At 45.9% G+C, this 23,074-nt stretch overlaps 1 long non-coding RNA gene across 1 annotated transcript in view; it reads left to right on the top strand.

The window, feature by feature from the left end:
• The window catches only part of LOC132122849 (uncharacterized), an 87,876-nt gene extending 76,521 nt beyond the window's left edge, over positions 1–11,355 (top strand). Inside the window, exons 2-5 of the long non-coding RNA XR_009426440.1 lie at positions 10,109–10,441; positions 10,561–10,656; positions 10,759–10,842; positions 11,314–11,355. This is a non-coding gene — a long non-coding RNA (uncharacterized LOC132122849). The remainder of the gene's footprint in view (positions 1–10,108; positions 10,442–10,560; positions 10,657–10,758; positions 10,843–11,313) is intronic.
• The last annotated feature ends 11,719 nt before the right edge of the window (positions 11,356–23,074 follow it).

Raw genomic sequence — 23,074 nt, 5'->3', positions numbered from 1 at the left:
CTCCTCTAAAAAGCCCTCCAGAGCACCCTCCAGTGCCCACTTCTCTAAAGAGCCCTCCAGAGCACCCTCCATTGCCCCCTCCTCTAAAGAGCCCTCCAGAGCACCCTCCAGTGCCCGCTCCTCTTAAGAGCCCCGAGAGCACCCTCCAGTGCCCGCTACTCTAAAGAGCCCCCCAGAGCACCCTCCAGTGCCCACTCCTCTAAAGAGCCCTCGAGAGCACCCTCCACTGCCCGCTCCTCTAAAGAGCCCTCCAGAGCACCCTCCACTGCCCGCTCCTCTAAAGAGCCCTCGAGAGCACCCTCCACTGCCCGCTCCTCTAAGGAGCCCTCGAGAGCACCCTCCAGTGCCCGCTACTCTAAAGAGCTCCCCAGAGCACCCTCCAGTGCCCGCTACTCTAAAGAGCCCTCGAGAGCACCCTCCAGTGCCCGCTACTCTAAAGAGCCCCCGAGAGCACCCTCCAGTGCCCGCTACTCTAAAGAGCCCCCCAGAGCACCCTCCAGTGCCCACTCCTCTAAAGAGCCCTCCAGAGCACCCTCCACTGCCCGCTCCTCTAAAGAGCCCTCCAGAGCACCCTCCACTGCCCGCTCCTCTAAAGAGCCCTCCAGAGCACCCTCCAATGCCCGCTCCTCTAAAAAGCCCTCCAGAGCACCCTCCAGTGCCCACTTCTCTAAAGAGCCCTCCAGAGCACCCTCCAGTGCCCCCTCCTCTAAAGAACCCTCCAGAGCACCCTCCAGTGCCCGCTCCTCTAAAGAGCCCCCGAGAGCACCCTCCAGTGCCCGCTACTCTAAAGAGCCCCCCAGAGCACCCTCCAGTGCCCACTCCTCTAAAGAGCCCTCGAGAGCACCCTCCACTGCCTGCTCCTCTAAAGAGCCCTCCAGAGCACCCTCCAGTGCCCGCTCCTCTAAAGAGCCCTCCAGAGCACCCTCCAGTGCCCGCTCCTCTTAAGAGCCCTCGAGAGCACCCTCCACTGCCCGCTCCTCTAAAGAGCCCTCCAGAGCACCCTCCAGTGCCCGCTCCTCTAAAGAGCCCTCCAGAGCACCCTCCACTTCCCACTCCTCTAAAGAGCCCTCCAGAGCACCCTCCAGTGCCCGCTCCTCTAAAGAGCCCTCCAGACCCCCCTTCACTGCCACTCCTCTAAAGCACCTTTCAGATCGCCATACTGTGCCCGCTCCTCCAGAGCCCGTTCCTCGGAAAAGCCCTCCAGAGTGCACTCAAGCCGACCCCTACCATCCCCATGTGTAATGGGACATGCCTTTCGGTAGGGTAGAGTAATGTTTAATGTACATTCTGTTTCTGATCACCCTGCCTTGTCCTAATTTCTTTGTTAATTATGTTACACCTGTGTTCATTTATCTTATTACTCCATTGTTTGGTTCAGTATAAATAGCCCTGCCTTACCTACGTTTCTTTGTCCTGTCAGAGCCAAACCTGAGAAAGTAGACCAGAATATTCCACTGCGTTCCTGGACATGCAATATGCGTAGCTGTAATTCATAGGCAGGGATTATGCTAATTGTAAATGAGCATGCATGAGTGCCCATTTACGAATGATTGGAATTATTTAACATACGCATGCTTAACTATCAAATCGGACGTGTACAATGCATTTGTCAATCCAAAGGAGAGTTTGGCACGACATTAAATCTTGAGGTTGTGTTACACAACAGGACAAAGCAATGTTGATATCATCCACCTTCACACTAAAGGTATTTAAAGCTTCTGGCACTTGTTACTAAAACATTATATAGTTTAATATAATATACTGAATATACTGTTATTTCTGCTATAGTTAAAGGTGCAGTGTGTAATTTGTAGCGACAACTAGTGGTGAGGTTACAAATTGCAACCAACGGCTCAGTCCCCCTCTCACCCCTCCCTTTAGAGAAGCTACCATGGCCGACACAGGTAAAGATGTCATTGGTAAAGACAGAAGACAGCAAAGAGATTTCTTTACAAAGGTAAATCAAGCAATTATATTTACTTAATTTTTCAATTCATTGATGGTATTGCAATGTACTTGTTCATCATTGTGTCAGTTTTTATTCGCAAGAACAACAAAGTGACAAAACACGCTGTGTAGAGCAGTTTGTCCGTTTAGGGCTACTGTAGAAACACGGTGGCGACCTCGATGATGTAAGGGGACCGGCGGTGTATGTAAATAACTCGATCTAAAGTAATAAAACATAACGGTTCATTAAGAAAGTTCTTTATATACCTCTGAAAACATGGCTTTGTATATTATATTGCATTTCTGTAAATAGATTGTTGTAAATATTACACATTGCACCTTTAATAATGTATATAATATGTCAACTATATTAAAATTTAATGTAATAATTATTTGTTATAACAGTTCTTGGAAAAATGACAGTAAGAGTTACTACTTCCAAAGTTTGCTATTTGAGAATGAGATACTAGAAGCGCTGAGATTTTTGCACAAAAATATCAGGTAGTCTGCACGAATGAGTCCATTGCAAATAGCTTTTATTCACAGGCTATCTAGCTTTCATTATTCTGCACAAGACTTCTTATTTTGCACATGCACAGTTTCACTGTGTTGAGAATACTTAAAAAGTAAGGTTCAAGTAAACTTGAAGCAGTAAGACTTTTGAGTTTTCTCAACAACAGATTTTTAGTTCTGCTCAATACTTTGTTGAGCCAATGTAAATTTGTTTATTCATGCAATGCTGATTTTCTTATTTTACTAATAGAAAAATTCTTGTCACAGCAGCTAAAACAACAATTACTGTCATTGGGGTAGTTCATTTTCTTCTGTTTCCTGAAACACAAAAAGAAAGTCACCATATTATTACATTTGTTTGTTTACAAATGACAAATGTGAAAGGCTAAGCTCAGTGGCGGATCTAGAGATTTTTTCCTGGGGTGGCAAAGGGGTGGCACAAGGTTTCAGGAGGGGGGCCATGGACATTATTCATAATTTAAAATGCTACGGTTTTCATTGGATGTGTTTTGTTCTCTACACTACATTACACGAAGTGGGAGTCAAATCACAGATGTAGCTGGGTTTTTGTATGGTGTGGGTCTTCATTTGTGAATTGTGGACCCTTTCTCTGTGTAATCACTCTCAACAGTCTGTGTAGTCTTTACGTAAATTGTATTGTGTGAAAAAGCAATTCTTGGGGGGTTTGGGGGTATGCTTCCCAGGAGATTTAAACATTTACATATCAAATTGCATAAGCTACTAAGAAAAATGTGGTTAATCATGCATCAGATGCTGTGCTGGCCTTAGCTTTCTGTTGGTTCATCTACCTGTTGGGGGACATGGTGACACAGTCTTCAGCTGGTGTGCCCAGGATGGCCACCAGATGACAATGTGTTCTCTTACGAGAGTTCTCTCGTACTGCGTCTTAGCTAAGACGCTACGGGAAAAGTCTCTTTTCACGAAATACTGAAGCAAAAAATTATCCTTACTTTTGAATTGTTGTAAAGCGCATTTGCAGCAGCACGCAGCCATAGGCGAGACGGCTCGCTCGCTATTTTGGCTGCTCTGCGGCAACTGCTTCGCGCCCTCCATGCCACTTCCTGGCAAAACGGGTGTGGCCTAGCCCTATAAAGGGAGCTCGAAAAGGCTGACTCACCTGATTTTTCATCTCTTCAGCGAAGCTCACGCATCGTTGGATCACGAGAGGAAGCAAGTGCCGTCAGATAAGCATCTCAGTGGGACGAGCCATTTCTGAAGCCGCTGGCCTACGCCGCCTTCCACTGCCGTTCCTGCTGCGCGTTCTGGCGCCTATATCCTTTTTTGTATCCTTGTGTGTGTTCGCCCTGCGACACACACTCATAAAAGAGCTGCGTCTTTTTAAAGATGCCCTCGTGCGGCTCGTGCAGAGCCCCGCTCAGCGAAGGAGACCGTCACGTCATCTGCGTCTCCTGCCTGGGCGAGGATCATGCAGCGCTCGCGCTCGCTGACGGCGGCTGCCCTCACTGCGAGCTACTGCCGATGGTGACTCTGAGGACTCGCCTGGCATTCTTCTCCGAGCCTGCATCCCCTCCGCTCCCAGTGAATACCGGAACCGCCTCCAGCTCAACCGAGCTGGCCGGTTCTCCCTGCTTCACCGGCCTCCCCTGCATCGCTTCCCGATGGTCAGCGCCCGCTGTCTGCTGCCGCATCCTCAGAGGAAGTGGATCTCAGGGCCGCGTCGGGGGAAGAGGACACGTGCTCTCTGCTAGCTTCGGGCAGTGAGGGTTGGGCGAGCTCCGGGGATCTCGCGCCTTCTGCTCTGAGGCCCAGCAGACGGGCTAATATTGAGAAGGAGCTGATGCTAGTGCTCACGCTGGCCGCGACGAGCCTCGGCCTCGAGTGGTCTGCACCAGCGCCCCCCTCTCGTTCCCGGCTGCATGGTAGCTTTCTTCCGGATGAGCGTACTTCTCCTAGCTCAAAGCCCGCCCCGTTTCTTCCTGAGCTTCACAAAGAAGTGGCGAAAGCTTGGAACGCTCCATACTCGGCGTGAACTCGTTCGTCTGTTTCGCCAGCATTCTCCACACTGGACGATTCTAAAAACAGAGGCTACCAGTCACTTCCGCCGGTGGAACAGGCTATAGCCACGCACCTTTGCCCGTCCTCTGCTGGACGGCGGATGAAAGCGGCGTTGCCATTGAAAGCTTGCCGCATGACGTCATCTCTGCTCGCACGGATCTTCTCTGCTGCTGGGCAGGCTGCGTCTGCGTTACACACCATGGCCACGCTGCAGATTTTCCAGGGTGATCTCCTCTACAAGCTGGATGAGATGGGACCTGAAGCTATCTGTCTCGCGGATCTGAGGAGTGCTTCGGATCTCTCCCTCCGCGTTACTAAGTCCGCTGCACAGGCCATGGGACGGGTTATGGCTTCCGCTACTGTGGCTGAGAGACATTTATGGCTAACGCTTTCAGACATGGCAGAGTCTGAGCGCGCTGCGTTCCTCGACGCACCGCTGACTCCTGCTGGCCTATTCGGATCGTCTGTCAACGAGTTCGTTGAAAGATTCGTTGAGGACCAGAAAGCGTCGCAAGCTTTTAAGCACTTCTTCACGAAGCGCTCCGGTTCTGCAGCGAGTCGCGCTAGACCAGCCCCGCAAAGCTCTCAGTCACGCCCCCCGCCTCCAGCTGCTTCATCGCGCCAGCGCCAGCAACCCAGCTCGGGACCCCGTTCTCGCTCTACCAGCCGTCGCCCCGCACCGCGGGAGACACGGCAGAGGATTACGGTGAAGCCGGAAGCCTCGAAGTCATCCTAGCACTTCTAGGAAAGCGCCGGTGTACGAGTTCCGCTGTGGCCGAGCTCCCACCCAAGCGCGCCGCTGTTTCAGTTCCAGGAATTGTGACTGTCTCAGCGTTTTCTGCAACGCGCAAGCCTGCACAGTTGCCCGCTTTCCTGCACACAAAAGCCGTTATCACGGCTACCCAGATATTTCCCGAAAAGAGTGTAATTTCTGGTGTCCCGGCCACGGCCGATGGTGCTATAAATGTAGTGACAATGCCCACTCCTCAGTGCCCATCTCCACATATAAGCACAGCCCTGCACACAGGGCTCGCGCCCATAAGATCGACTCAGATCGATCGCTCGCACCACATAGTAAACGTGCCCACTCCTCAGTGCCCACAAACACTATGTCACACACGGCGCGTGGTTTCTGTAAAAACGAAACCCGTGCACGTACGCTCTGCCCAGGCAGACAGTGAGTCAAAAGCAGTAAATGAGCACGCTTACAGCCCACAGTTACTTGCAGACATCAAGAGTCCTACGGGACCCACTCAGCCCTCCCTCACTCGGTTAAGCACCGTGACGGGGTCGAGGAAGAGCGATCTGCCCGCTGTGATCAGAGTGCTCCCCGCCTCAAACGCCACAGGCATAACGCCCATGTTGCAGCACATCGAAGCGCCGCCGTTGCCCAGTCAACAGAGCGCGCTTCGCATCCAACCCTTAGCCATTCATGCAGATGCATGGTCAGCGCTTACAGGGGTTTCGGATTGGGTGCTAGACATTATAAATAGAGGCTACTCGCTACAGTTTTTTCGACGCCCTCCGCGCTTTTTAGCGCACGTCGAAACTACGGTCAAAACAGAAGTAGCACACCTACTTCGGGCCGAAATATCAAAACTGTTGAGCAAAGGGGCTGTGGAGCCTGTATCTCAAGCTCAAAGCGAAGGGGGGCTGTACAGCAGATACTTTCTAGTGCCCAAGAAAGACGGGGGTCTCAGGCCCATACTGGATCTAAGACAGCTGAACAAGGCATTGGTGAAACACAGTTTCAGAATGCTTACAACCAGGAAACTCATCGCGCATATTCGCAGAGGGGACTGGTTCATGTCGATGGATCTGAAGGACGCGTATTTTCAAATACAGATAGCGTCACGTCACAGGCGATACTTGAGATTCGCCTTCGAGGGCCAGACATACCAGTATACAGTCCTGCCGTTCGGCTTGTCCACGGCTCCTCGTACGTTTACGAGGTGCATGGACGCAGCGCTCGCTCCTCTCAGACTCAGAGGCATGCGAGTGCTGAACTATTTGGACGACTGGCTGATTCTGGCTCAATCACGATCAGAGCTCGTGGAACACGGGGCCATTTTACTCAATCACCTCGAGAAACTTGGTCTCAGTGTCAACTGGACGAAGAGTTCGCTGAACCCCAGTCAGACGATACTGTTTTTGGCTATAGTTCTGGACTCACGTTCCATGACGGCGCGGCTGTCACCACAGCGTGCGTTGGGCATTCAGCGCGCAGCGAGCTCTCTGCTGCTGCGCGACCTTCTCGCTCAGAGAATTTCAAAGATGCTAGGTCTCATGGCCTCAGCATCTCCAGTTCTTCAGTTGGGCCTGCTCCGCATGCGCCCCCTGCAGTTCTGGCTGAAAGCGCGAGTACCGCGCGGAGCGTGGATATCCGGTCGGTTGCGTCTCAGGGTCAATCAGAGCTGTGTTACAGCCCTGAAACCCTGGACAGCGAAGGACTGGTACCAATCAGGTGTAAGCCTGGGGACTTCCTCGAGAGTGAAGATGGTGTCGACAGACACCTCCACTTCGGGATGGAGAGCGCTGCTCGAGGGCAGACCGTCCTTTGGCCTGTGGTCAGAACGGGAAAAGCTCCAACATATCAACTGTCTGGAAATGCTGGCAGTGGAGAACGAGCTGACGTGCTTTTGTCCCCGAATCAAAGGCCACCACGTCTTAGTCCGTTCGGACAACATGTCTGTGGCGTCCTACATAAATCGCCAGGGCGGTCTCAGGTCCCGAAACCTGTACAGGTTGGCAGAACGCCTCCTGGTTTGGGCTCAGCGCAACTTGCGCTTGCTGAGAGCAGTTCTTGTGCTTGGGCTACAGAATCTGGGTCCAGACAGGCTGTCCAGAAGCAACATTCCCACGGGCGAATGGTCTCTACACCTGCAGACAGTCCAGCTGTTGTGGGAGAGATTTGGCAGGGCAGAAGTGGACCTCTTCGCGTCCCACGAAAGCGCTCACTGCCCCGCGTTCTTTTCCAAGAACGAAAGCACGCTGTCACGGAGGTGGCCGTGCTGCCCGCTCTATGCTTTCCCCCCCGTCTCCCTACTTCCGCAGGTGGTAGAACGGGTGAGGGAAACGAGATGCTCAGTACTGCTTGTAGCACCACTTTGGAAGAACCAACCATGGTTTCCAGATTTGATGCAGCTAGCAGACACTGCCCCGTGGCCAGTGCCGCTGAGGAGGGATCTCCTCTCGCAGGCCAGGGGCTCGATTTGGCACCCTCAACCGGAGTTGTGGTCCCTCCATGTGTGGGCGCTCAACGGTTACCCGCTGATCTCTCAGGGGGAGTGCTAAATACCATCACTCAGGCTAGAGCTCCGTCGACACGCCATCTGTATGCCTCGAAGTGGTCGGTGTTCTCCAGCTGGTGCACAGCTCGGGGATGTTCACCCCTTAGTTGTGAGGTGACGGAGGTTCTCTCCTTCCTACAGGAGCTGTTGGATAAGGGCAGAGCCCCCTCCACGCTCAAAGTTTACGTGGCGGCTATCGCAGCGTTTTCTGAGACAACGCTCGGTCAGTCAATAGGAAGGAACGATTTGGTCACCGAGAGCGCGGTGGGCCGCCAATTACTATTACATTTTTTTATAACATTGTTAATATATGTAAAAATGTATTATTTTCTGTTCATTGCCAGTTCATTCAATAAAGACAGTTAACAATCTAGCTTCTGAGTACTAAGTTATTAACCGAACAATAGCAGGGTCAGTTAATTTTTTTGCAGTGGGCCGCGCAAACATATGTGTTTGGTTGTGTGGGCCGCAAGTTGAAAAAGGTTGGGAACCGCTGTCTTAGAGCAAGGATCCTCAAATCTGGCCCACGAGATCCACTTTCCTGCAGAGTTAAGCTCTAACCCTAATCAAACACACCTGAGCATGCTAATCAATGTCTTCAGGATCATTAAGAAAATCACAGGTAGGTGAATTTGATCAGGGTTGGAGCTAAACTCTGCAGCGCATTGGCCCTCAAGGACAAGATTTGAGGAACCCTGTCTTAGCAGGCTTTTACACTGGGCTCGTTTGCTGTGGTCCGAGCCCGAGCGCGATTGTTCCAGGTGCTGCCTGCAGCGTTGGGCTGCTTTCACACTCCATAGTTGTATCAAACCCAGGTGTGTTTGCAGTCACCTAACGTCATTGCAAACGCACACAAAAAATGCATGGAGAACACAACGCAACTGTGCATAGTTGTGATTTTTTGTTATTTTGGTGCTATTATGCACAGCATAGTGAACGAACAACTGCGTTTATGTTCAATGCATGGTGTAATTCAGCACATATCCAGCACATATCTATGTGCTCCTGCCACTCATGGTTCTCGTGTGTTGAGGAAACAATGATATTGACAATGTTACGCATGCGCGGGATACTTTACTTCCTGAACAAGTGCGCACACGAGTCTGTATTGCTAGCACATTCAAGCGAACCGTGCCACAGTTCTGGAGCAACCAAACTCAGACCACCTTCTCCAGGTAGTCTCGGGTTCGGTACCCCAGTGCGCACCAGGGTCCGATGACAGCGTTCACTTTAGCGATTTTTCATGCGAACCGTGCCCCGTTCGCACTAAACTGCCAGTGTGAAAGCCCCTTTAGAGTATTGTCAGATGTGTGTATGTTCCCCTTGCCTTGGCGTACTGTGCCCTGTCTTGGCCTGCCTGCCTGTTCTTCCCCCTCAGGGTAGTTTTTGTTGATTTTGGTGAGTTATAAATAAATGCTCTTATCTTCCTGCATTTGAGTCCTCACCTCATCCCTTCACCCGACCGTGACACATGGCACATGGGTTTCTGGGACTCCTAACACAGAAGTGAATCTCAAGACTGCTTAAAGGAAACTCTGTGGTTAGCTAGTTTCAAAACTGTCACATGCTTTGTGTGGTCCTGCAAATAAATGAAAAAAAAAGAAAAGAAACCTCACTTGAGAAAGGCAACTTGGCTTTAACTGGGGCAGGGGAGATGTGTTTGAGACTGTTGTGGCCATTCCAACCACAATTAGTTCAGATAGATTTGCATGCCTTTGTGTCTTTGTATATGTGTTTAAGTTTCATTCATTCATTCATTTATTTCTTTATAATTGGATAGTACACCCCAAAATGCAATTCTGTCATCATTTACTCACCCTCATGTTATTCCAAACTTTTATGACTTTATTTGTTCTGTGGGACATTAAAAGAAGATATTTTGAAGAACACTGCCTATCACTGTATCAACACACATTTCTTTAAAAAAAAAAAGTTAAGATTTAAAAAAAAAGGGACGATTCTTGTGAGGTGAGGGTGAATACTATATTAACAGATAACTACAGGTCTTTTGCAGAACAAAGTGTTGGTGGATATTGCATGATATACTGTATCATGAAGAGCTGTGTGTGCGCTTTTACAGGAAATAGCACGTGACTATTTGTGTGACCTTTTGACTACTACTTTGACTTAAGCTTCTATTAGTTCTTGGTGAATGTCACTGGTATTCTTGCTTCATAAGTATGATGTACATTTTACAGCTTTGGATATTTTTTGGTGCTCTTGTGTCTTCAAACAGTAAGTTATAGATACAAATATGTCTTCTGTCTCAATAACTGTGAGAGATTGGATCAATAACATTTTGATGCTGTTGTTCTGTTTAGCTCTGGACCTCAGGAATACAAGATGCACAGATGTTACCATCAGAGCCTCTCTGAGATCTGAAGTCTCTCTCCCATGTTACTTTGATATAAGCCATTACAATAAAACAGAGGAAATAAAATGGAGCCACCATTCCAGTCTTGTAACGATCAAAAACAATGGCATTATCTGCTTCCATAATCCTAGTGAGGGACGAGTGAGCTCTTTTCCTAATCTGGCCAGAGGAGGAAACTTCTCCATCCTCATCCATGACCTGCAGTCTTCAGACATCGGCACCTACTTTTGTGAGCTGAACAGTGAATGCTGGAGGGTGAAGATCATGGAATTGCCAGAAAGTAAGATTAGTTATTTCAAATTTAGCAGGAATCATATAATGGTCTATAATTTATTGGAGACAAATAATAAATTATTAAGACATCAGCTGAATGATTTACAACATTAACTGCCTTTTCAGAAACTGAACAGCTGAACTCTAATCACAACTCCTGGTTATACTTTGTTGCTGGAGCTGGAATTTTCACTCTTCTTTTTTATATATTCAACCGCATTGGTTAGCAGTACTTTTCATTCACTATCCACAGCAAAATTCCAAGAACCAGTATTAGCCAAATAATAAATCCTCCTGTTTATTTGTTTTTAAAACAATATTCAGGCTTACAAAACCATTTACAGTCTTCAACAGAAAAGTGCATGAGATCATCCAAATCTAGCTCTACGAATGAAGAACGCCATGAAGGTAAGTTCAGTCAAACATAATTATTCAAGATTTTAAGATTTATTATTATTTTAATTATGAATAAAGTATAAACAGGTTTATTATTGGCATTAAATTGCATGCGTGATTACAAAACCTATCCTAAGTAAAGGCATATTTAATTTAATTTAATTAGATTGCTGATTATTGTTTGAAAGCTTATAATGCAGTGAAACATTCCTGCTAATAGGTTATTAATATTATGAGATATCAAAATATAACATACACTCTTAACATATAGTCTTTTTTTAACAGTGAATTTTTAAGTTAACATCTCAAAAGAACATTTTTAAAAATCTAAAGAAACATTTTCCACTCGTAAGGTGGAACTGAGATTGGATGTTAAAGGTTCTTTGTTGAACCAGAGGTGCTAATAAAGAAACATTTTATAGTGTGTAATATGTGATATCAACAAATATATAATGTTGTGCTATAAATATTTTGCTTTTCAAGAACATGGTTCTTCAAGTCAAACATCTAATATCAAACAGCGAGGTGATTTTCCATTTCCATTATATATTATAATATAAGATACATGTTTAGTATGACAATAAATTAAGCTCAAATAATAAAATTAGCAAACCAATATTTTTATTTTTATTTTTTTAACAGCATTCAGAACTCCAGATCCAAATGATTTTACGACATCTACAATATACCATGGTAGGACACAATTTGTATGTGGATATTTGGAAAATGTGTTTTTAATTATAAAGCTGAAAATACAGTATCTATAATGACAAAAGAATAACAAAATATCTGTTTGATATGTTTTAGTGGTCCAGGCATAATACTTCAGTTTAGAAGGTGCCGGCAAGAGAGGAAAATAAAAATCATGATTTCCTATTTCAGATTATAAATCTGTCATTTTGTCTATCAGTAAACACTGTTGTCCTTTAATAATCATGTTTTGAAATGTTTTCTATTACCATTCATTGATTTTTAGTGTTTAAAATGGATTGATTCTCAAATAACTGAATACTTTTGTAAACCACAAAATGTATGTAAATTTATGTTCACATTTTCATTGTACATTGATTTTAATTAACTTTTCTTTTGAAATTCTTTGTCATTATTTGTAATGTTGTGCACAAATGATATGAATACAAATAAACAAAAAGAGTATTATGTTGAGTAATCTTGACTATCTCTCTTAATCACCCTCATATACCATTTCTGAAAGGGTAATTTGAAGGGAGCTTTGAATTTTTTTTATAAAAGCCAAATTCTCATATATATTTATAATAAATCTATATATATATATATATATATATATATAGGGTTTTTTTCCCTCTCTATTATCTGCCTTACTTCAGTAGGTACAAGACGGAAATTCTAAAATGGCTTTAAAAAACAAAACCGAAAACAGGAAACCTGGCAAGCATCACAAGAATCTTGCTATTGGCTGTACGTCCAATAGGTAATGCTAGTTACATTTAATACATTTAGTAGCCTATATATTCTGCAGGTATTCATAAAGTGTATATTTAATATAATTTTTTATTTAAAATATCCTCTTTAGTTTACCTCACAGATGTTGCTAGACCATATAACCATTATAAAAGGGGTCATATGATGCTGCCAAAAATAACATTATTTTGTGTATTTGATGTAATGCAATGTGTTTATGCGGTTTAAGGTTACAAAAATAATAATTTCCCACATAATGCACATTATTGTTTCTCCTCTATGCCCCGCCTTCTGAATCGCGTAAATTTTTAAAAGGCTTATCGGTCTGAAAAAACGAGTTGTGCTCTGATTGGCCAGCTATCCAGTGCATTGTGATTGGCCGAATGCCTCAAGCGTGTGACGGAAATGTTACGCCCCTTTAAAGTTCAGTCAATGTACTGATAGGAGTAACTGAATAACTCGGGATATTGGTTTATTTCACATGAGAGGGAGTGTTTATAAAAGACAGGTTAAAAACCAAATAACTTAAGTTATGTGTGGATTAGTGCGTACTGGAGATGCGAACCCTTTCAAACGATTCAGTTCAATTTGGTGAACAGGTTCGAGATCTGGCTGAATAGAAAGATTCTTTTGCGATCCGGACATAATGGGGACAGAATTACTGATTATAATGACTAATACTCTCTTTTTATGCGTTGCGTATCGCCCTATGTAAACATAAAACCATGTCTGCATTTGTGATCTGAGAAACAACAAACAACAAGCCTACTCTACACTTTTTCACAAGTTCATCAAACAACCGCAGTAAGAATATTTCATCAAGCACGGTGAGTAATGGCTTCTCCTGTTATTGTTATTTGCACCTCTTGCCACATGTACAGTTTATCTATCTCTGTTGCAGATGAGGGCATTATTCACATAATGAGGGCATTATTCACATATGATAAATGCAGGGAAATAGTTAGGCTGACAGAGAAGATTTCAGAATTAGAGACACGCATCCAAACTTTAATTGAGGACAGTAAGAATGTTAGGTCTCTAGATACGGTTCTGGATGCGTCTAGCTCAGGGATTCCTGTACATTGTTCGGTTCCGGAAACAGAGCCCCTGAAGCAGGGCAACTGGGTGACGGTGAGGCAGCATAGTCGTGGGTCAAAACACCGCTCTTCTGTTCCGATCAAAACATTAAACAGGTTCTCCCCACTCAGTGATGCACCCACTGAGAAACATGATGAAAGTGCTCTAGTTATTGGTGATTCTATTGTACGGAACGTGAATATAGAGACACCAGCCACCATAGTCAAATGTTTACCGGGAGCCAGAGCGCCTGACATCTTAGCAAATTTAAAAGTGCTGGCTAATGCTAAACGTAAATACAGTAAGATTGTTATTCATGCCGGTGCTAATGATGTTCGACTTCGCCAGTCGGAGATCACTAAAAATAACATTTAAGAGGTGTGTGAACTTGCAAGCATGATGTCAGGCACTGTAATATGCTCTGGTCCCCTCCCTGCTTACCGTGGTGATGAGATGCATAGCAGATTGTCATCACTCAATGGCTGGATGTCTAAGTGGTGCCCACAGAATAACATAGGTTTCATAGACAATTGGACGAGCTTTTGAGGCAGACCTGACCTGTTTAAAAGAGATGGTCTTCATCCCTCCTGGGGTGGCGCCACTCTTCTCTCTAGAAATATGGCAAATAGTCTTAGTGTTTATACTTGACTAACTGGGGCCCAGGTCAGGAAGCAGACAGACTGGCTAAACCGACCGTCTGCTAGCTGCCTCCCGTCACAGAGGTCAGTTAATTCTCAGCACATAGAGACTTTTTCACCTAGATATCACACTATAGAGACGTTGTCTGTTCCCCGAACTAGAAATAAAAAAAATGTCCAAACCAAGTTAAGATTAACAATTTAATTGAGGTTCAACAAATAAAAAACAGAAGCAATATGGATAAACAAATGATAAAGCTTGGCTTATTGAATATCAGATCCCTTTCTACGAAAACACTTTTTGTAAATAATATGATCACTGATCATAATATAGATGTACTCTGTTTGACAGAAACCTGGCTAAAACCTGATGATTACATTATTTTAAATGAGTCCACCCCCCAAGATCACTGTTATAAACATGAGCCGCGTCTAAAAGGCAAAGGTGGAGGTGTTGCTTCAATTTATAACAACGTTTTCAGGATTTCTCAGAGGGCAGGCTTTAAGTATAACTCGTTTGAAGTAATGGTGCTTCATTTAACATTATCCAGAGAAACAAATGTTAATGACAAATCCCCTGTTAAGTTTGTACTGGCTACTGTATACATGCCACCAGGGCACCATACAGACTTTATTAAAGAGTTTGGTGATCTTACATCCGAGTTAGTTCTGGCTGCAGATAAAGTTTTAATAATTGGTGATTTTAATATCCATGTTGATAATGAAAAACATGCATTGGAATCAGCATTTATAGACATTCTGAACTCTATTGGTGTTAGACAACACGTTTCAGGACCTACTCATTGTCGAAATCATACTCTAGATTTAATACTGTCACATGGAATTGATATTGATAGTGTTGAAATTATTCAGCCAAGTGATGATATCTCAGATCATTATTTAGTTCTGTGCAAACTTCATATAGCCAAAGTTGTAAATTCTACTTCTTGTTACAAGTATGGAAGAACCATCACTTCTACCACAAAAGACTGCTTTTTAAGTTATCTTCCTGATGTATCCAAATTCCTTAGCATATCCAAAACCTCAGAACAACTTGACTCTCTCTTTTCTAGCACTTTAAATAAAGTTGCTGTCACAGTTTTGAATAGAGGACCCAGATGCAGAGGTTATGCAGTACAGTTTATTGTTCAAACACTTCAAATAAGGAGACTGCCGTCATCAGACGATCTATGAGCAACAACAGTTCTCCGCCCTCGTGTCCGGTGCTAACAACTCGCAGACGGCAGGTGAGTGATGGTCCACTGACAGAAGGTGAACTGGGCAGAGAACAAAGGTGAATAACCAACTCCTACTAACGTAACAACAGGTGAGGAAGGGACAGGACAAGACAAGACTAGACTAGGGAATTCTCAAGAGAATAAATGCTGATGAGATCGTAACGAAGAAACAGAGCGTAAGCTCAACGTTCAACAATAATCCGACAAAAGACAGAGCAAACAGTGACTAGAAGTAGCCGAAAGAATTAGAGAGAGAAAAGGATCAGGTGAGAGATAATCAGTGTAAGTGTTGATTCTAGTGGGAAACAGCTGCGAGAGAGGTGAGGGGGAGAAACATGAATGGGAATGATTAGAGTGTGTGCGCAGCGCGAGCGCTGAGATAATAGTAATCAGCTGTGTGTGTGTGCGCGTGTGTGAATGAAGGAAAACAAACCGAAGGAAGAGACCGGTTTATGACAGTACCCCCCCTTCAACGAGCGCCCCCTGGCGCTCCCGAAGGTGAAGTCTGGCGAGCGCGATGAAAATCCTCGATGAGCGAGCGGTCCAGGACGTCCCGAGATGGAATCCAGCTTCTCTCCTCAGGACCGTATCCCTCCCAATCGACCAGATACTGGAAACCGCGGCCTCGAGGGCGAACATCAAGAAGCCTGAGGACAGTATAGATAGGAGAACCCTCAACAAGGGTAGGAGGTGGAGGGACAGGGCGGGCATCCGAATAACGGACTTTAAGCAGGACACGGGGTGGATGCGTCGAAGACTGGGAGGAAGTTTGAGTTTGACAGTAACAGGGTTGAGAACCTTAATAATGGAAAAAGGTCCTATGTACCGAGGCGAGAGCTTACGGGAGCTGGACAGAAGAGGAAGATTAATGGTGGATAGCCAGAGTCGCTGGCCGGAAATATATCAAGGGGCTTTAACGCGACGACGGTTGGCTGCTCGGCGAGAGCGAGCCTTGGTCCGACAAAGGGGCAGTTCTCACCCTCCTCCATGTACGATGGCATCTCTGAATGAATGCCTCAACTGACGGAACGGAAAACCCGAGCTCCTGAGAGGGGAAGAGCGGGGGTTGATAACCGAGGCTACAATTAAATGGAGAAAGCCCCGTGGCAGATGACGGTAATGAATTATGAGCATACTCAGCCCACGGCAACTGTTTGCACCAGGATGAAGGAGCCTGAAATGCTAGACTGCGGAGCATACGACCTAAAATCTGATTGGCCCGTTAGTTTGGGGGTGATAACCTGACGACAAACTGATGGTGGCGCCGATCTGCCGGCAGAACTCCCTCCAAAATTGAGAGATAAATTGCAGACCCCTATCAGAAACAACATCTGTGGGGAGAACATGGAGTTTGAAGACATGATCTACTACCGCCGGAGCTGTCTCTTTAGCAGAGGGTAATTTGGGAAGTGGAACGAAGTGAGCGGCCTTAGAAAATCGGTCCACCACTGTGAGGATGACGGTATTCCCCATGGAAGGAGGGAGACCCGTAACGAAATCTAAGGCGATATGCGACCACGGACGTGACGGAGTCGGAAGTGGCCGAAGTAAACCGGCGGGAGGTGAATTGCCAGACTTAGTCTGGGCGCAGACAGGACACACGGATACGTAACGGCGAATATCACGTTCTCTAGTAGGCCACCAAAATCTTTGACGAATGACGGCGAGCGTACCCCTGACACCAGGATGAACTGAGACTTTAGACGAATGCCCCCAACGGAGAACTGCCGGACGGACAGGTTCGGGAAAGAATAATAATTGCTTGGGACACTGTCATGGAGTAATAGCGCGGTTAAGAGCCTGTTTGACTATCCGCTCAACCCCCCAAACGGTAGCCCCAACCACACACTCCCTGAGGAGAATGTTCTCCTTGGTTGAGGCATCCTCTGAGGAGCCGAACTGACGAGATAAAGCATCAGGCTTGGTGTTCTTAGAACCAGGTCTATAGGAAATCGTGATATTGAATCGACAGAAAAAAAGCGCCCAACGAGCCTGATGAGCGTTGAGCCTCTTAGCGGATCGAATATACTCAAGATTCCTATGATCTGTCCAGACAATGAATGGCTGCGAAGAGCCCTCTAACCAATGGCGCCACTCACCTAACGCCAGACGAATGGCCAATAACTCGCGGTTACCCACATCATAATTGCGCTCCGCGGAAGAAAGACGATGTGAATAGAATGCACACGGGTGAACCTTATCGTCCAAAGGTGAGTGCTGTGAAAGTACCGCCCCCACCCCCACATCCGAAGCGTCGACCTCGACTATGAATTGTCTCTCGACATCAGGATTGATAAGAATAGGAGCAGAGGTAAATAATGTCTTCAGACGGTCGAACGCTGACTGGGTCGCCTCGGTCCAAGTGAAACGGGACTTGACCGAGGTGAGCGCAGTAAGTGGGGCAGCTACCTGACTAAAATTCCGAATAAACCATCTATAAAAATTTGCAAAACCTAAGAAACGCTGAAGAGCGACTCGGGAATCGGGTACAGGCCAATCAATGACGGCTTGAACCTTGGAAGGGTCCATACTTATTCCCCCCGCGGAAACGACAGATCCCTGAAACGTAACTGACTGAGAATGGAATGTGCATTTCTCAGCCTTTACAAAGAGGCGGTTCTCTAAGAGACGTTGCAGGACTCGACGAACATGCTGGACGTGCACTTGGAGGGAGGGTGAGAAAATTAGTATGTCATCAAGGTATACAAACACGAAGATTTTAATCATATCTCTCAGGACATCATTAATGAGAGCCTGAAAGACAGCGGGAGCGTTGACCAATCCGAAAGGAAGAACCCGGTATTCAAAGTGACCGAGGGGCGTGTTAAACGCGGTCTTCCATTCATCTGCCTCTTTGATTCGTACTAAATGGTACGCATTGCGTAGATCTAATTTTGTGAAAAACCTCGCCCCCTGCAAGATCTCGAAGGCTGAAGACATGAGAGGCAAGGGATAGCGGTTCTTAATAGTGATGTCATTCAGCCCCCGATAATCTATGCAGGGATGTAAGGAACCGTCCTTCTTTTTCACAAAAAAAAAAACCCAGCACCAGCGGGAGAGGAGGAAGAAACGATAGTACCAGCCGCAATAGACTCGGAGAGATACCTTTCTAAGGCCTCGCGTTCAGGCGCAGACAACGAATACAATCGTCTGCGAGGAGGAATAGTAACAGGAAGAAGATCGATAGCGCAATCGTATGGTCGATGGGGAGGAAGAGAAGTTGCTCGGGAGCTACTGAAAACCGCTCGCAGATCGAGGTACTCCCCTGGCACTCCAGACAAATCCCCGGCCTCTTCCTGAAACACAGAAACAGAGGAAACAGGAGGAATAGCAGACACTAGACAATCAACATGACACGAAAGACTCCAAGACAAAATAGAACCATTAGTCCAATTAATATGGGGATTGTGTTTAGCTAGCCATGGGTGGCCCAAAACAATAAGGGTAAAAGGGGATTGAAAAATAAAAAAAGAAATTGTATCTTGATGGTTCCCTGAGATGGTGAGACTCACCGGTCGGGTGGTGCGACGAACCTTAGAAATGACACTTCCATCCAACGTGAGCACAGTAGTGGAATCATCAAGGTCAGTAAGAGGAATGTCATGTTCACCTGCCCATCTCTCATCAATGAAGCTTGCTTCCACACCAGAGTCGATGAGAGCCAGGCAGGAAGCAGAAGAGGTGGACCAGTGGAGAGTCACCGGGAGGGTAGTGCGTGTCTTGGATGAGGGGAGAAGAGTAGTTGCGCTCACCAGAACTCCCCTGGTTACTGGCGAGCTCTGGCTTTTACAGAGCAGGAGGACACCAAGTGGCCATGGGAGCCACAGTAGAGACAGAGATGGTTTGTTATCCGTCGCTGACGTTCAGCCGTCGAGATCCGAATCCCACCCAGCTGCATAGGCTCCGTCTCATGATCGCTCCGAACAGGAACAGAGGGTGTGGGCGGAGTTACTGGTCGCTCGGTCGTCAGACCGCGAGCACGACAACGCATCTCAAAGCGCTTGTCCAGACGGATCGCCAGCTCCACTAGCTGATCAAACTGCTCAGGAATCTTGCCTGCATAAATCTCGTCCTTAAAGTCGGAATTGAGGCCCACCAGGAAGTGAGCAATGAGAGCAGGCTCACTCCAGCCTGACGAGGTTGCTAGAGTTCGGAACTCGATAGCATAATCAGCCACCGAATGTCTTCCCTGTTGAAGCACCCGAGCTGGCGAGACGCCTCGTGACCATGGACCGAGCGGTCAAACACCTTAACCATCTCCTCTTTGAACAGCTGGAAACGATTAGTCAGGTCGGAATTCATCTCCCAGACGGCGGTTCCCCACTCACGTGCCCTGCCAGATAGTAGTGAGATAACGTAGGCGATGCGGGCTCAATCCTGTGCATAGGTGGCCGGCTGCAAGGAGAACACAACCTCGCAATGCCGTGCTTTTCTGAGTGAGAAAAGCACGGCATTGTGTAGGCTCACCGGCATAGCTGGGAGGATTGTTAACCCTGGGCTCAGCAGAACTCCCACGAGGAGCGGAAGCCTCAAGCTGATAGCGATAAAGGCGTGCAGTTAAGTCAGCAACCTGCGCAGTCAGGCTCTCCATGGAGCGACGAGTCTCAGAGATCTCTGCATCGTGCCTGCCCAGCATGACTCCCTGCAGCTCAATTACCGCACGAAATGGTCCTTCCCCCACTGGGTCCATCCGTGGTCGGATTATTCTGTCACAGTTTTGAATAGAGGACCCAGATGCAGAGGTTATGCAGTACAGTTTATTGTTCAAACACTTCAAACAAGGAGACTGCCGTCATCAGACGCAGATCTGTGAAAAAACAAAAGATGAAGATCCTTGCCGGACAGATGATAGGAACCGGAATCCAGTGCCAGACGATCTATGAGCAACAACAGTTCTCCGCCCTCGTGTCCGGTGCTAACAACTCGCAGACGGCAGGTGAGTGATGGTCCACTGACAGAAGGTGAACTGGGCAGAGAACAAAGGTGAATAACCAACTCCTACTAACGTAACAACAGGTGAGGACGGGACAGGACAAGACAAGACTAGACTAGGGAATTCTCAAGAGAATAAATGCTGATGAGATCGTAATGAAGAAACAGAGCGTAAGCTCAACGTTAAACAATAATCCGACAAAAGACAGAGCAAACTAGAAGTAGCCGAGAGAATTAGAGAGAGAAAAGGATCAGGTGAGAGATAATCAGTGTAAGTGTTGATTCTAGTGGGAAACAGCTGCGAGAGAGGTGAGGGGGAGAAACATGAATGGGAATGATTAGAGTGTGTGCGCAGCGCGAGTGCTGAGATAATAGTAATCAGCTGTGTGTGTGTGTGCGTGTGTGAATGAAGGAAAACAAACCGAAGGAAAAGACCAGTTCATGACTGTTGCTCCTTTACGCTTAAGGAAGGTTAAGGAAAACAGTTTGACACCATGGTATAATGAGCATACTCGCACCCTAAAGAGAGCAGCCCGAAAAATGGAGCGCAGCTGGAGGAAAACAAAACTAGAGGTATTTCGTATTGCTTGGCGGGAAAGTAACATATCCTACAGAAAAGCATTAAAAACTGCTAGATCCGATTACTTTTCTTCTCTTTTAGAAGAAAACAAACATAACCCCAGGTATTTATTCAATACAGTGGCTAAATTAACGAAAAATAAAGCCTCAACAAGTGTTGACATTTCCCAACACCACAGCAGTAATGACTTTATGAACTACTTTACTTCTAAAATCGATACTATTAGAGATAAAATTGCAACCATTCAGCCTTCAGCTACAGTATCACATCAGACAGTGCACTATAGACCCCCTGAGGAACAGTTCCACTCATTCTCTACCATAGGAGAGGAAGAATTGTATAAAATTGTTAAATCATCTAAACCAACAACATGTATGTTAGACCCTATACCATCTAAGCTCCTAAAAGAGGTGCTTCCAGAAGTCATAGATCCTCTTCTGACTATTATTAATTCCTCATTGTCATTAGGATATGTCCCCAAAACCTTCAAACTGGCTGTTATTAAGCCTCTCATCAAAAAACCACAACTTGACCCCAAAGAACTAGTTAATTATAGACCAATCTCGAATCTCCCTTTTCTGTCCAAGATACTAGAAAAGGTGGTATCCTCACAATTATATTCCTTCTTAGAGAAAAATGGTATATGTGAGGATTTCCAGTCAGGATTTAGACCGTATCATAGTACTGAGACTGCTCTCCTTAGAGTTACAAATGATCTGCTCTTATCATCTGATCGTGGGTGTATCTCTCTATTAGTTTTATAGGATCTTAGTGCTGCGTTTGACACAATTGACCACAACATTCTTTTGCATAGACTTGAACACTTTGTTGGCATCAGTGGAAGTGCATTAGCATGGTTTAAATTGTACTTATATGACCGCCATCAGTTCGTAGCAGTGAATGAAGATGTATCCTATTGATCACAAGTGCAGTATGGAGTTCCTCAAGGCTCAGTACTAGGGCCGCTACTCTTCACGCTTTATATGTTACCCTTGGGAGATATCATCAGGAAACATGGTGTTAGCTTTCACTGTTATGCTGATGATACTCAGCTCTATATTTCTTCGCGGCCCGGTGAAACACACCAATTTGAAAAACTAATGGAATGCATAGTCGATATAAAAAACTGGATGACGAGTAATTTCTTACTGCTAAATTCTGAAAAAACAGAGGTGTTAATTATAGGACCTAAAAACTCCGCTTGTAATAACCTAGAACACTGTCTAAGACTTGATGGTTGCTCTGTCAGTTCTAGCATTTGTAAAACTGCATTTTTCCATCTGAAAAATATATCTAAATTACGGCCTATGCTCTCAATGTCAAATGCAGAAATGTTAATCCATGCATTTATGACCTCAAGGTTAGATTATTGTAATGCTTTATTGGGTGGTTGTTCTGCACGCTTAGTAAACAAACTACAGCTAGTCCAAAATGCAGCAGCAAGAGTTCTTACTAGAACCAGGAAGTATGACCATATTAGCCCGGTCCTGTCAACACTGCACTGGCTCCCTATCAAACATCGTATAGATTTTAAAATATTGCTTATTACTTATAAAGCCCTGAATGGTTTAGCACCTCAGTATTTGAATGAGCTCCTTTTACATTATAATCCTCTACGTCCGCTACGTTTTCAAAACTCAGGCAATTTGATAATACCTAGAATATCAAAATCAACTGCGGGCGGCAGATCCTTTTCCTATTTGGCGCCTAAACTCTGGAATAACCTACCTAACATTGTTCGGGAGGCAGACACACTCTTGCAGTTTAAATCTAGATTAAAGACCCATCTCTTTAACCTGGCATACACATAACATACTATATGCTTTTAATATCCAAATCTGTTAAAGGATTTTTAGGCTGCATTAATTAGGTAAACCGGAACCGGAAACACTTCCCATAACACCCTATGTACTTGCTACATTATTAGAAGAATGGCATCTACGCTAATATTTGTCTGTTTCTCTCTTGTTCCGAGGTCACCGTAGCCACCAGATCCAGTCTGTATCCAGATCAGAGGGTCACTGCAGTCACCCGGATCCAGTAGGTATCCAGACCAGATGGTGGATCAGCACCTAGAAAGGACCTCTACATCCCTGAAAGACAGCGGAGACCAGGACAACTAGAGCCCCAGATACAGATCCCCTGTAAAGACCTTGTCTCAGAGGAGCACCAGGACAAGACCACAGGAAACAGATGATTCTTCTGCACAATCTGACTTTGCTGCAGCCTGGAATTGAACTACGGGTTTCGTCCGGTCAGAGGAGAACTGGCCCCCCAACTGAGCCTGGTTTCTCCCAAGGTTTTTTTCTCCATTCTGTCACCGATGGAGTTTCGGTTCC

This window comes from Carassius carassius, chromosome 41 (assembly GCF_963082965.1).
Source record: "Carassius carassius chromosome 41, fCarCar2.1, whole genome shotgun sequence".
Taxonomy (NCBI): domain Eukaryota; kingdom Metazoa; phylum Chordata; class Actinopteri; order Cypriniformes; family Cyprinidae; genus Carassius; species Carassius carassius.
The sequence above is the reverse complement of the archived record's forward strand: the minus strand, read 5'-3'. Positions and strand labels throughout refer to the sequence as shown.